Here is a 13,336-nt window from a genome sequence, read left to right on the forward strand (position 1 = left end):
TAGATACAAACAAGACATTAAGGAATTTGGAATCTACAATAAATTACAGACTTTAGACAAAATTATATTAGGACCGAGTAAAAAAATATATATCTAAATTTTACAAACATTTATTAGAAACAGAACTAGAACAAGAAACTGTCAAAGGAAATATGATTACGTGGAGCAGAAACGTGGGACGGAGCATTACCCTAGCAGAATGGGAAAGGATCTGGAACAGGAACATTAAAATAATGAAATCAGCAGCTTATAAAGAAAACTCATATAAAATGTTTTATAGATGGCACCTGCCCCCTTCGAGATTGGCGAAGATGCACCCCAACATGAGCCCCAACTGTTGGAAATGTCAAAACACCTTCTTCCATATGTGGTGGTCATGCAAGGAAACCCAGAAGTACTGGCAAAAAATTAGGCACTGGCTAGAGGAAATAACCAAGGAACAAATTGAGTACAAACCAGAGTCCTTCCTTCTAGGAATTTTTGATAAACAAATATCCAAAAAATTGAAGTATATTACAATTCATATCTTAACCGCGGCCAGACTGGCATTCGCCCAGTGCTGGAAACTACCTTCCATCCCCACTGAACATATGGTTATTCAGAAAATTTTACAATACGCCGAAATGGACAAACTAACCCAAGCATTAAAAAATAAAGAATCCTCAACCTATTATAACAATTGGAATCCTTGGTATAATTGGCTAAACCAAAGATAGATCACCTCTAGGAAAATTAAGGCCGAGGGCTTCTGAAGCAGAGATAAAGAAAAGCACCGCCGACGATATTTTTGAAGAAGAAAGGATCTTACAGACAGTCACAAAAAATATGGTTTTATTTTAATTGTTTTCCCTACTCTATCCTCCCCTTCCCTTACTTTTCCCTCTTTCCTCTCTCAAGCCTTCCTCTCTTTCCCTCTTGGCCTATGCTAAGGCCTATTTGTCTTTTTGTTGTACATAATTTGTAGTTGTGTTGTTGTTTTTAAAGGTAAAATTAATAAAGTTTTTTCTAAAAAAAAAAAAGAAAATTTCTTGTACCTAAGTTGGATCTCCTTGATAAGTTTCCATCTGTTATTTCTTGTTTCGCCCGCAGGTGTTTTGGAGAATAGGTGAAGCCCCTCTTCTCTGTGACAGCCCTTCAAATACTGGAAGACTGCTATCATATCACCCATAATCTTTCTCTTCATTAGACTAGGCATAGTCAATTTCTGCAATCTTTCTTATTTTAGCCTCCAGTCCCCTAGTTATCTTTGTTATTGTTATGTACATTCTTTCTAGACCCCTTCACATTTTTTGTACTGTAGACCAAAAGTGGATGCAGTATTTCAAGCGTGGTTTTACCATAATAGTGGCATTAACACTTCAAGAAACATTGATACTAGACTTCCGGTTTGCAGGGCTTCGGCGGCGGCAGGAATCCGCGATCATGCGCGGTTTCTGCTTGCGCTCGGTGCTGGAGTGCCCCGATCCAGCCGGATTCGGGGCTATAGTTACCCCGTAGAGGTAACTGAAGATAGGGGAGATCCGGCAGGGGTCGGGGAGAATCGCACCTCCCCTCCTCAGCTGGCTTAGCTCCCTTTTCGGAAAGCGGTGGAGCGGTGGTCAGAAATGGCCACCACAAAGAAGCTCTCATCCGGGAAAGAATGTGCAGGAGGAAGCTGAGAAGTGAAAGTTTTGGCTGACTGGGATAACAAGCAACATTTAAAATACCCTGGAATTTAAATCTCATCAAAGATACATCGCTCCCAAGGAGGATCTGGAAGCAGCGAATGAAAGTGAAACGGGAAAGTTTTTTGTTTCTCACTCTCCTTCCTTACGGTGACAGCAGATGAATGAGAAATTGGAAAAACCCGATTTGGCACCAGCAGGTAATCAAACTGAAAAATTACAGCCAAGGGGACAATAAAGATTTCTGAACATTGAAAAAAATATATATTTTTTTGCTGTAAGTGGGAAGGGAGAGGAAAAGAATTAAGATTAAGATTTTGCTGGAGGAGGCTGCTTGGAATTTACAAGACTAGAGTTAAATTGTAACAAGACTTCTAAAAGATACATTTTAATTGGAACTTTGCAACTGAATTGTAACCCCAGGAAGAGAAAGTGTAAAAAGAAGAAAGTGTTAAATGAAACAAGTCTGTGTGTATTTGCATCGCTTGGTGACTTTGGGACTTTTGGAAATTATTATTTGAAAGATTAAAAACATTTGGGTTGTTTAAAAAATTTTCTACAATGGCATTACTTGCTGATGAACTGAAAATGGAATTTAAAAAGTATAAAGAGGAACAAGAAGGGGAGGGCTCTTTTGGCTCTGTTTTTCCTTTTTTAGAAATGGCGATTTCTACTTATGAGAAATTACAAGAACAAGGAGAATGGGATGAAGAAGAAGCCATCTTTAATGAACAAACAACTCTAGCTGGGGAAGAAAAGGGAAAGGGGGGAAAGAGAAATCTAAGACTTAAAAAAACAACCAAAAAAGGGAAAAATAAGGTGAAAAGTAGATACAACGTCAGAAAGCAACAGAAAAGGAATACAGAAGAGAGTGGAGATCAAGAGACAAGGGGGTAAAAAGGCTAGACTGGAGAAGCAAGGAAGGAAAAAAGGGAAGAGAAGCTACAAAGGTTTGAAACAAGATGTAAAGAAACAGGATTTATTTAGAGATAATGGGTAAAAATATAACTAAAAAAGAGATTCTGCAAAAGTTCATAAGACTATTGTTGTATTTGTATTTGAAATAAATGTTAGAAAATTGGAACAATATATGATTATAAAATGGGATAAAATATTTAATGTAATCTAGTGAAATTTTCTTTTTGAATAAAATAAATGAAATGAAATATGAGAGAATTGCTCTAAGAAGTAATGGGAACATTTTAATCTTATAATACTTTAAAATATAACTGAAATGAGGAGGAAGTAATTAAGCAAATTTATAAGTGTTCCCATAGAAGCATGATACTTAATTGAAAAGGAATGTGTAAAATGTTTAAGACTTAAATGAATATTAATTTTAACGGTAGAGTTTAATTGCTATGGATTATTGTTTTAATTATAAACTTATAATTTTTTCTTATTTTAAAATAAGAAAATAGAATGTACTAAGCAGAATCCGAATGAAAATTATGTATTATTTTAAGTGTTAAATTTAGGGGAAAGATATAAAGGTGTCATACTCCAATCAGTGATTACAGGAGAAATTCTGTGTTAATGAGAAAAGATAATAGACAGCTGAAACAGAACAGATAAAGGATATAAGTATAATGATTTAAACTGAGATGAAATAAATAAAATAGAATTAAGAGAGTGAAAAGAGAGGAGAAACTATATAGAAAATGTAGAATGGTAAATAAGATATGAAATGATATATAAAAGTGAGCATGAATTTGTGTTCTGTCTCACCGGTATCAACAAAGTAATAAGTCCAAATTTCAAACTGAAAACACAAATAGCAAGCAAGTTCAGAAATTACCGGGTTAAATTACTTGAGCTGAGAAAGTTCTTGGCAGTCCCACGCAAGCTATCAGCCAAGTCTGATATAAGAGCAGGAATGTAAATCACACTCTGATGCCACACAGAATATTCAGGAGCTTCTTTCACTAGTTAACCAATTGTCCCGAACAAGTTTCCAGGGCTAACACACCCACTTTTATTCCCTGTGGGGTGTGTCAGTCCCTCATCTCATTCCCTGATTTGTCCTTTCTTCCTGCGTTGTATTGCACACTTTTGCCTGCGTCGTTGCCTCGCATCAAACCAGCATTCCATAGCTTGATCCTTAGAGGCTCTGCTACGCCCTCCTGGTTATCTGCCGACACCTAAGGCACAATCAGGGAGGAAGGTTCTGGGGAGGAAGGCAACTCCAAATCCTCTAACAAAGCAGGCTCAAACCTCAGAGCCAAATCCTCCTCTTCCTCATTATCCAAGTCCTCCAACAGAGCAGGTTCAAACCTCGGAGTCACAACAAATTTGAATTTATGTCTGTACAAAAAATGTAACCCGGGACTAAGCTGCTTTCCAAAAAGATGCTTTATGTTTTCATGTTTTGTGTTTTGTTTGTGTATGTTTATTGAAAATTAATAAAATTCTTTTTAAAAAAAAGAAACATTGATACTATCCCTCTGTTCGGTACAGCCTAGGACCGAATTGGCTTTTTTGGCAACTGCAGCACACTGCTAACTCATACTTACGTGGTTGACCACAAGAACATGCACCAGTATATAGTAACAGTGTGGTATATTATAGTGTAGTTCTATATTTTTCTACATTCCAAAGCCTGCGAAATCAACATGAAGAAGCATAAGTTAGAATTATGACATAATGGAAAATCCGTATTGGCATGGATCTAAACTGGCAGCAATAATTTTCCCACTGCTCTCTGCTGCATGGCAAGTATGGATTCTGCATTCTCTATTGGAATGACGAGGATCATCTGCACAAGCCATCTGAGGTAAGAAGTGGAGAGAAGGGCAGTGCCTGGTGGATGAGCCAAGCTGTGACTTGTCTGGAAGCAATAGAGACTTAAGAGGCCAGCATCAACAAATCTTCCAAGACTAGATATCCTGAAACACACAGACTATGGCGGGGGACAGCGAGCAGCGGCTCCAGCGCTTTCGCAAGTTCGTTTGGTGAAAAAGCTTTTCCTTATTGGAGTTAGTGGGAGGACAGCCAGTGGCAAGCAGTGGTGGGATTCTACCAGTTCAGCCCAGTTCGGCCGAACTTGGTAGTAAAAAATGCTGCCAGTTCGACCAAACCAGTATTTCTTTTTTTTTCTTTTTTTTCCTCCCGACTATCAGCTGTTCCGACGATCAGCTGTGTTGGGATCCCTCTCTTGCTATTTTACTGCTTTGCCCAGGAGGCTTCCTGGAGGCCCAGGAGGCAAAAGGGGGGCCGTGGGGGGATACTGCGCACCCCCTACACTTCATTTTTTGCCTTCCTGGCCTCTGGGAAGCCGCCTGGGGGTGCGTTTTGCTCCCAGGAGGCCAAAAACAGAGCGAAGAGGGGTGCTGCGTGGCCTCCCCAAGCTCCATTTTTTACCTTCCTGGGCCTCCGGGAAGCTTCCTGGGGAGGCATTTTGCTCCCAGGAGGCCAAAAACGGAGCTAAGAGGAGTGCTGCACAGTCCCCCCGTGCTCCATTTATCACCTTCCTGGGCCTAAGGGAAGCCTCCTGGGAGCAAAAATGGCCTCCCAGGAAGCTTCCCTAAGGCCCAGGAGGCAAAAAAAATGGAGGGGGGGTGCTGCACAAAAAGAAGCCACACCCACCCAGTCACATGGCCATGCCCACCTAGCCACTTCCACCTAGCCATGCCCACAGAATCAGCAGTAAAAATATTTGCATCCCACCCCTGGTGGCAAGGTAAACATTTCCATTGGACAATCAAAACGCAGCAATGTATTTCCAGAGCTAGGCAGTGCACCTCTTAAGACGCTAAATTTCCCAAGATTTTGAGAACAGCACTGCCATTGTTGGCATTGCTGACATTAAGATCTAGATGTGGAATTAGATACAGCTAGTATCTTTTTAATATGTGTGTGTGTGTGCGGACCCTTAAGGAATCCTATGCTCTACTTAACAACTTGTGCCTTCATCCCTGCTCTTCCTGATGCAGTCTTTAAATAAATGTGTGTGTCATTAAGCAGAGTATGGGGTGCCTTAGGGGCCACTTCCAGAATTGTGCACGTGGCCCAGGATTAGAGTGGTTTGATCTGCTTTTTTAATGCGAGTTCCAGACTGCTGTGGAACTTTTCACAAGCCCAGAAACAAAACAGGTTGCCCCCTTCCCTAAGCTGAACTCTGCAAAATTTTGAAAGTAAGTGCATTATGAGTGAGGAGGAGGGTGTGACACATGGAGGGAAGCAGGCCTAAGGCCAGAGGCGACCCTGGGAGGGAAGAGGAAGATATAATTGGAGGGGCCATTGAAACATAACACTGGTTGGTTGTAGAGGTGAATGACCATGGGAGCACTGCAGCAGTCATAACTCTGGAATTAGGTTGTAAGTAGGTTTTGAGGGTCCACAGTAACTTCAAATGCTTATTTAGTGATTTATATTAAATTGAGGGTTACCTTTATAGTGATAGCAGAGGAATACTGTAGCGTTTGTGTACACAGATTTCTTAGAGTGTGATATAGGGATAAGTTTCCTAGAAGTATTGCATGGAAAAACATATGTAGTTAGATTAATGTATCATGAACATTCAACTGCATTCAATATAGCCGAGAACGGTAAACTTGCAGCCATTATATTTTTATGGAAACACATTGCCTTGTAGATCTTGAAATTTAGCTGCATCAGCCAATTCTGAATAGACCATGGCCCGTTAGTGGGCCGTGGCCAGTGATGGGATTCAATTTTTTTTACTACCAGTTCTGTGGACATGGCTTGGTGGGTGTGGCAGGGGAAGGATACTGTAAAATCTCCAGTCAGAAGTGGTATTTTCAGTTCTCTGAACTACTCAAAATTTCTGCTGGTGAGAACCTGCTGAATACCACCTCTGGCCATGGCCCAGGGGTTGAGAATCCCCATCCTACAATGGCCCAGTCAACCCTATTGAATATCTCTGGAGGGACCTGAAAATGGATGTCCACCAATCGTCACTATCCAATGTGACTGATCTTGAGAGAATTTGCAAGGAAGAATGGCAGAAAATCTGCCAGTCCAGGTGTACAGAGCTTGTCGCATCATATTCCAAAATATTTGAAACTGCAATTGCTGCCAAAGATGCTTCAACAAAATACTGAGTGAAGGGTCTGAATACTTATGCCAATGTGATATTTTACTTGGATTTTGGTACTTGGCTTTTCTCCTTTCTTGCAAATGTTCCAACACCAAACTTGGACACAAAAGAGTGAGATTTTATGTTTTTTACTTTGTAGCAGCATTTCCTAGAAGCTGCAGTGCTGTTGTCAACATTGAGAAGCATGTTGATAACGGGAGCTCATAAAATTTGCAGACGACATCAAGCTGAGGGGAATAGCCAACACTAGAAGATAGACTCAAGATTCAGAATTGAATCCTATCCAAGAAAACGCAATTCAGTGATGAAAAAAGTAAGTTTTTACACTTGGGCAAGAAAAATCAAATCACAAGTATAGAATAGGTGGTACCTGGATCAATAGCAGTAATTGTGAGAGGGATCTAGGTGTCCTAGTAGGCAATCATTTCAGTATGAGCCAGCAATGTGCTGCAGCCTGCCTGCTCTACTTCTTCAGTGCCAGTTGTTGTTCCAGTCAACTACCAAGTTCCACTTCTTTAGCCATGCCAACCCCAATATCATTGTCTCTGCCATTTTCAGGGTTACTATGAAATGTAGTTTCCTCATGGCTTCCTGATCTCAGGGTTACTGGTTCGGTTAGGCATGTGACTGGCAGCCCCCCCCCCCCATTAAGGGAGCCATCAACTTGCTCAAACTTCATAGGTTGCCTCAATTTTTAAAGTCTCAGTCCCATCTTTTCAACAGTTTGCAGGCTAACTAAGCAGCAGATACAACCTGAGTCTACTAGGGCCATAAATACCACTCTTGCCCCTGAGTGGGGCTCTAGCATCTCCATTCAGGTAATCAAAGGGGCAGTAGTTCCACTTACCATCAGATCATGCTCCCCCTAGCTATCACTCTTGTAGAAGATCAGGTTGGGGTTGCTGGAGGTCAGAGTTCCCCTCCCCTTGCTAGAGTGGGAAGAGACCTCGACAACCTGCTGCACCACCCACATCTTCTCTTTTCCCTTCTTCTGCGCCTTGTCTTTGCTGACCTGGGCCCCTCACTGCCAAATGGGTTGTGGACCAGACAGCTGACTGCCTGATGGCCCTCTTTTCCACATTGGAAGCAGGCTCCAGGCAGGCTCTTCCTAGGGGTGGCAGGAGGGGCTATTGATACCTTGTTCATTGGCAGGCATCATTTCTCACCTCGTCAGGGCGACCCTTTTTTTATATAAAAGTTTTTATTTTTTAAGACAAACATATACAAACAAAACATTAAAAACATAAAACCACCTTCCATTTTATATACATACAGTGTGTCAGTTGGTTATTAATCTTTTGTGCTGTCATAGTCATTACTCACAGTTTATATAAATTTTCACATTGTCAAATTAACATATGCTTATATATTTATCAGTTATTAATCATCCATGACTAAACTATTTATTCCATCATTTTATATGAGATATTCCAAATTTTATTTTGAAATTTATATTGTACTTTCATCCAATGGTTATATATGTCTATATTATATTTTATAACAGTCCATTGAACTTCTATTACAAAATTATCTAATCTATTACATTACCATGTCTTTTTGTCCAACCATTGATAAAAGAAATCCCATATCATATAAAATTGCTTATCTTCTTGCTCTCTAATTTCAAATGTCAATTTGCTCATTTCAGCATAGTCCATAATTTTCTTAATAACTTCCTCCTGCACAGGTATTTTTTCATTTTTCCAATTCTTAGCAAATACAATTCTAGCCACTGTTAAAACATTTACATCAAATATTTCAGCTCTTTATTGTATATTTCCAGTATAATTCCCAATAAAAAGATCTCTGGTTTAAAGTCTATGTGTTGTTTTATCATTTTTTCCAATCATGTGTGGATTTTAGTCCAATATCTTTTTGCATTTGAGCAAGTCCATCACATATGGTAATATGAAACAGGTATCTGATGACATTTCCAACATTTATCTGATTTGTTCTTAAACATTCTCGCAATTCTCATTGGGGGTAGGTAAAACATCTTATACAAATTTTCTTTATATGCAGTTGACATTGTCATTTTATAATTTTGAGACCACAATTCTTGTCATTTCTCTAAATCTATCCCATATCCAAAATTTTTCCCCCAAGCAATCATCGTTTCTTGTTCTTCCTCCAACTTAAATTCTAATAAATGTCCATAGAGTTGTTTAATTACCTTTTCATCAGTACCCACCAGAATTTTATCCAAGTCTTATCATAAATACCTTCTGTTTTAAAATCTTTATCAAATCTAGATTGTACTTGCAAATATGAAAACCAATTCATTTTTACAACCTTGTTCTTCCAACGCTTGCATAGATTTCAGTTCACCCCTTTCATTCAATATCTCACCATATCTAACTGTTTGTTCCTTTTTATATATTATTGGATAGGAAAAAGCTTCAATAGTACATGTTATGTCCCACCTTCCAAAATAAACAGATAAGGCTGAAAGCAGCAGTCCTCGCAAATAAAGGCAGCAAACAGGAATCTTCACTGATAACAGCTGTAGTTAGCCTCCACAAGATAGTCCAAGTTAATAGTCCCAAGGAAATAAATCCAAGTCCCAACAAGATATTTCAGGTTTAAATCCTCCAAGCCAAAATCTTCGGTTCTCCTTGCAAACAAACAGTTTGTTCCGGACAGAGTGCAAAGTCATCTCTCTCCCTTTATAGAGCAGCAGCTAATTAGTCTAATTACTGATCTGCCCTCCTCCTGTGCTCCCGTTGGTTTCTTCTCGTAAGGAGACGCCTGCTTCTGACATCCACCCAGCAATCATCTAAATTATTACTTTCACCTGAAGACTCCATAAGTTCCTCATTGTCAGCCGTTCCCGGCTGATAACCTGATTGAGAAGCAGAGGAGGTTGAAGGTTCAGGCCGGTCCTGCAAATCAAATGTGACCTCCCTTGTAACATTCGTCTCCTCCTCTTCATTGGAATCACTAATACTTGCTGATTCATACAAGTCCTCCTCGCTGGAGCTTTCATTCAAACAGTCATTTCACAATCAAATCAAACTAGTAACGTTCTCATTCAAAACTGCAAGCAAAACTGTTAGGACTCCCTTTTGAAATTCAAACAGTCATTTCACAATCAAATCAAACTAAAGGGAGTAACGTTCTCATTCAAAACTGCAAGCAAAACTGTTAGGACTCCCTTTTGAAATTCAAACAGTCATTTCGTTCCTTTTATACCCATTAAGGCAACGTGCTAATTAACTGGCTTGCCCATCAGATTAACGTTTCCTGGTTCTGACGTCAATCCACGATCTAACAGTCATCAGATTCAAAGTTCCTAACAGGATTGGTCCTTCCAATCACAACAAGTACATATCCATAATGGAATTTTTAAGTAGTATTGTCTTTCTATCTTCTCCCAGTTCAAAACCAGTGCCTCTCTAATGTAATGTCTTCTAAAATATCCCTGTGTTTTAGTTCCCTTATACCAGAGGAAAGCATGCCATCCCAGCAGCAAGTCATGCCCTTCTAAAGTCAATAATCTACTGTTCCTTAATGTTATCCATTCCTTTACCCACATCAGATTTGTCGCTTGGTAATATAATTCCCAGTTGCAAGGCAAACCCTCCTCTTGTTCTTGCATCTTGTGACAGTTTAAGTTTTATTCTCGCTTTCTTACCCTGCCAAATATATTTCAGCACAATTCTATTTAAGTCTTCAAAAAACTCTTTCTCTAGTCGAATTGGAATTGTCTGGAATAGATATAAAATTCTAGGCAATACATTCATCTTAATTGTAGATATTCTCCCAATCAATTATAGTTGTAAGTTTTCCCATTTTGCCAAAACTGTCGCAATCTGCTGTTTGAGTTTAAGATAGTTATCCTCCTTCAGTGTGCTACATCTTGGTGTAATGTATATCCCTAAATACTTAACCTTATTTGTGACCTGTATTTCTAAAACTTCTTCCAACTCTTTCTTTTGTCTTGCTAACATATTCTTTGTTAATACCGTTGTTTTATATATGTGAATAATTTCCCTAATTTATTTCATTTCAATATATATTCGTGTTTTTTTAATAAGTACTTCTTGTAAGCAAATTATGTCAAATTTTAATTTCTCTAATTTATGGAATACTTTTCTTCTTTTAGTAGCCAAATTAAGTCAATTTATGTTAATCGGAATCAATTTTCTTTCATCCATATTAAGCTTTATAAGAGGGTTTTATTGCTCTAGTAGATCTTAGTTCTCGTTGCTCTCTGGATACACCACCTATTGTACCTTCTTCTTTTTCTTTATCAATTACTGCTATACACTCCTCTTGAAATTCAATTAACAACTCTTTTTTCTTATGTCTTCCTCCTTTCCTCTAAGGTATTCTAAGTAGAATAACTCAGCTTTTTCGACTGTGTCAATTCTGTGTCTTTGTTCCTGCCAGGTGAACAAGAGGCCTTCTGGTATCAGCCATCTGTAATTTACTCCTCTTTTAAGTAAGTCTTTAGTCAAAAATAAATATTCTCTTCTCATCTCACTTACTCTTCTTGGTACCTGTTTCAGCACCACAATTTCTTTGTCTTTGTACTTTAATGTTTTTTCTCTTGCCACCTGCAATATCTGTGTTTTAATGATCTTCTTGGTAAATCTGATGTGAACTTCTCTTGGTAACCTATTTCTCATTGCATATCTTGTATAGACATGGAACACTTCATCCATCCCATCGATCATCTTCTCTTTGGTTATCTCTAACACTTCTGCCAGTATTTCTGTCATTATTTCAGCAAGGTTTTCACCTTTTCCTTCTTCTACGTTTTGAAACCTCAGGTAAAATTCTGATCTATCGATTTCCCATCCTAATGGTCCCTTTTCAACATCGCTCAATCGAGTATCAATATCTTCAATGTTCTTATCTCTTTATGTATCTTCTTCAATTTTCTTAAATCTGTCCTCATATTTCATCATCATCTGTAGAATGTTCTCTACTTTCTCATCTGTCTTTTCAGTTCTTTGCTCAATATTTTCTATTCTCTTTTCAATCTTTTGGATTCCTTGCATAATCATCTACAATGTCACATCCTTCTCTTTCTCCTGTTGTAACATTGTCTGTATTGATCGTTGTCCTCCAGATGGTGAAGAGGAGTCTATTGGTATTGAGGGAGCTGGGGCTGTTGTCTTTCTGATCATCTTGTAATACTTATCTGTAAAAAAAAGAAAGAGAAAGAAAAAAGAAAAAAAGAGAGCGAAGGCAGATAGCTACCACTCCAAAAAATAAAAAGGAAAAAAAATCTTTGGGCACTTATATACCTTAATCCAATTAATTGCAGTATACGGAAAAAAGGATAAAAAAGGTTTTTTTAAAAAGAAAAAGAGGGTAAGAGGAATGAGAGAAAAAATGTATTTCTCTTAATAGAAAAAAGAGAGCAAAAGAAAAAATGTATATTCTAGTTCCTGGGTTAAAAGGTTAAAATCCAAATATAAAAATCTAACTAGAGGGGAAGTAGAAAAGAAGGTAAGAAATAACAAACAATTCTAATTGAAAGCAAGCCACTGCCACTAAATATCCCCTAGGCTCTTTGGTAAATCAACTCAGACTTTCCAGTTCCAGTATTTTCAAGGTCACTTCAATCTTCTTTCTTTCAACTTCAACTCCAGACTCCAGCTATCTATAGTTTCACAGATGAGCATCTGTATAAACAATCTGCCATGCTCAAATCTGTTGAGATCCATCTGGAGTATCTTCTGGAGTGCTGGCTATGTCTACCAGTTTAGTGTCGCCTGTAAATTTGATGAGTTCCTTTCTATTCCCTCATCTAAATAATTTTGAAGATGTTGAAGAGATGTTGAAAACAGAACCTTGGGGTTCCCCACTGCTTCCTTCTTTACCTCTAGATGTAATTCCATTGAGGAGTACACATTGAGTATGATTTGTTAGCCACCACCTCCAGCACCATGTGCTGGGAATCCATATTCAGAAAGTAACATCTCTTTCTCCTCTAGACCTTTATCTCCAGTCCCAAATTGCTACTGGAGGAGAGTAAACTTGAAGCATCATCAACACCAATACTTTCTCAGTTTGTGCAGTCAGAAGAGTTTTTTAAAGAGCTCTTTCCCAACCCTAACTCTTTCTTAGCTTCTTCCATCACGTTACCTGGTGACACAATTATTTCATCAGAAAGAACAGTTGAAATACTAAAATCAAGCTTCCTTCAGTTATTCCTCCCCTCTCTTGACTGCCAAATCTTGGCACTGCCTCTTCTTTCACTTTTTCTTTCTTCTTGACCTGTGTAACCACTTTCTATCTGACCTCAGTCTTTTTGATATAGATATTCTTAGTAGGGATGGTACAGAATTTTCTAATTCTGAAATGCAAGTTGTTTTCAAAAAACAAAAAGGACTTTAATTAATATGATTTTGCATGGCAAAAGCAATGTAAAGAGCAAACAGCAATGTAAATGTACTAATTTGTAGAAATAATAATAAAGAAGCAGATCTTACTGAAAGAGCTTTGAAAGGGTGAGTGAAAGTGGTAACTGAAAACCAAAAAGGGACTAGTTTAAAAAGTAAGGGAACAGAAGGATGTATTTTTATTTGGCCTGCACTTGTTCTGAACCTGAATCTTATCTGTTCAATCCTAGTTTAAGACTATAACCATTACATCATAG

The 13,336-nt window shown here is 38.4% G+C and overlaps 1 long non-coding RNA gene across 1 annotated transcript; it reads left to right on the forward strand.

Annotated features, from left to right (window-relative positions):
• Nucleotides 1-249: 249 nt before the first annotated feature.
• Nucleotides 250-1,024, forward strand: LOC148126262 (uncharacterized). The gene is made up of 2 exons (XR_015743030.1): nucleotides 250-691; nucleotides 760-1,024. It is a non-coding gene; the product is annotated as an uncharacterized LOC148126262 (long non-coding RNA).
• The last annotated feature ends 12,312 nt before the right edge of the window (nucleotides 1,025-13,336 follow it).

The sequence above is a fragment of the Pseudonaja textilis genome, chromosome 3 (assembly GCF_049901715.1).
Source record: "Pseudonaja textilis isolate UNSWEBS1 chromosome 3, rPseTex1.2, whole genome shotgun sequence".
Classification (NCBI taxonomy): Eukaryota; Metazoa; Chordata; class Lepidosauria; order Squamata; family Elapidae; genus Pseudonaja; species Pseudonaja textilis.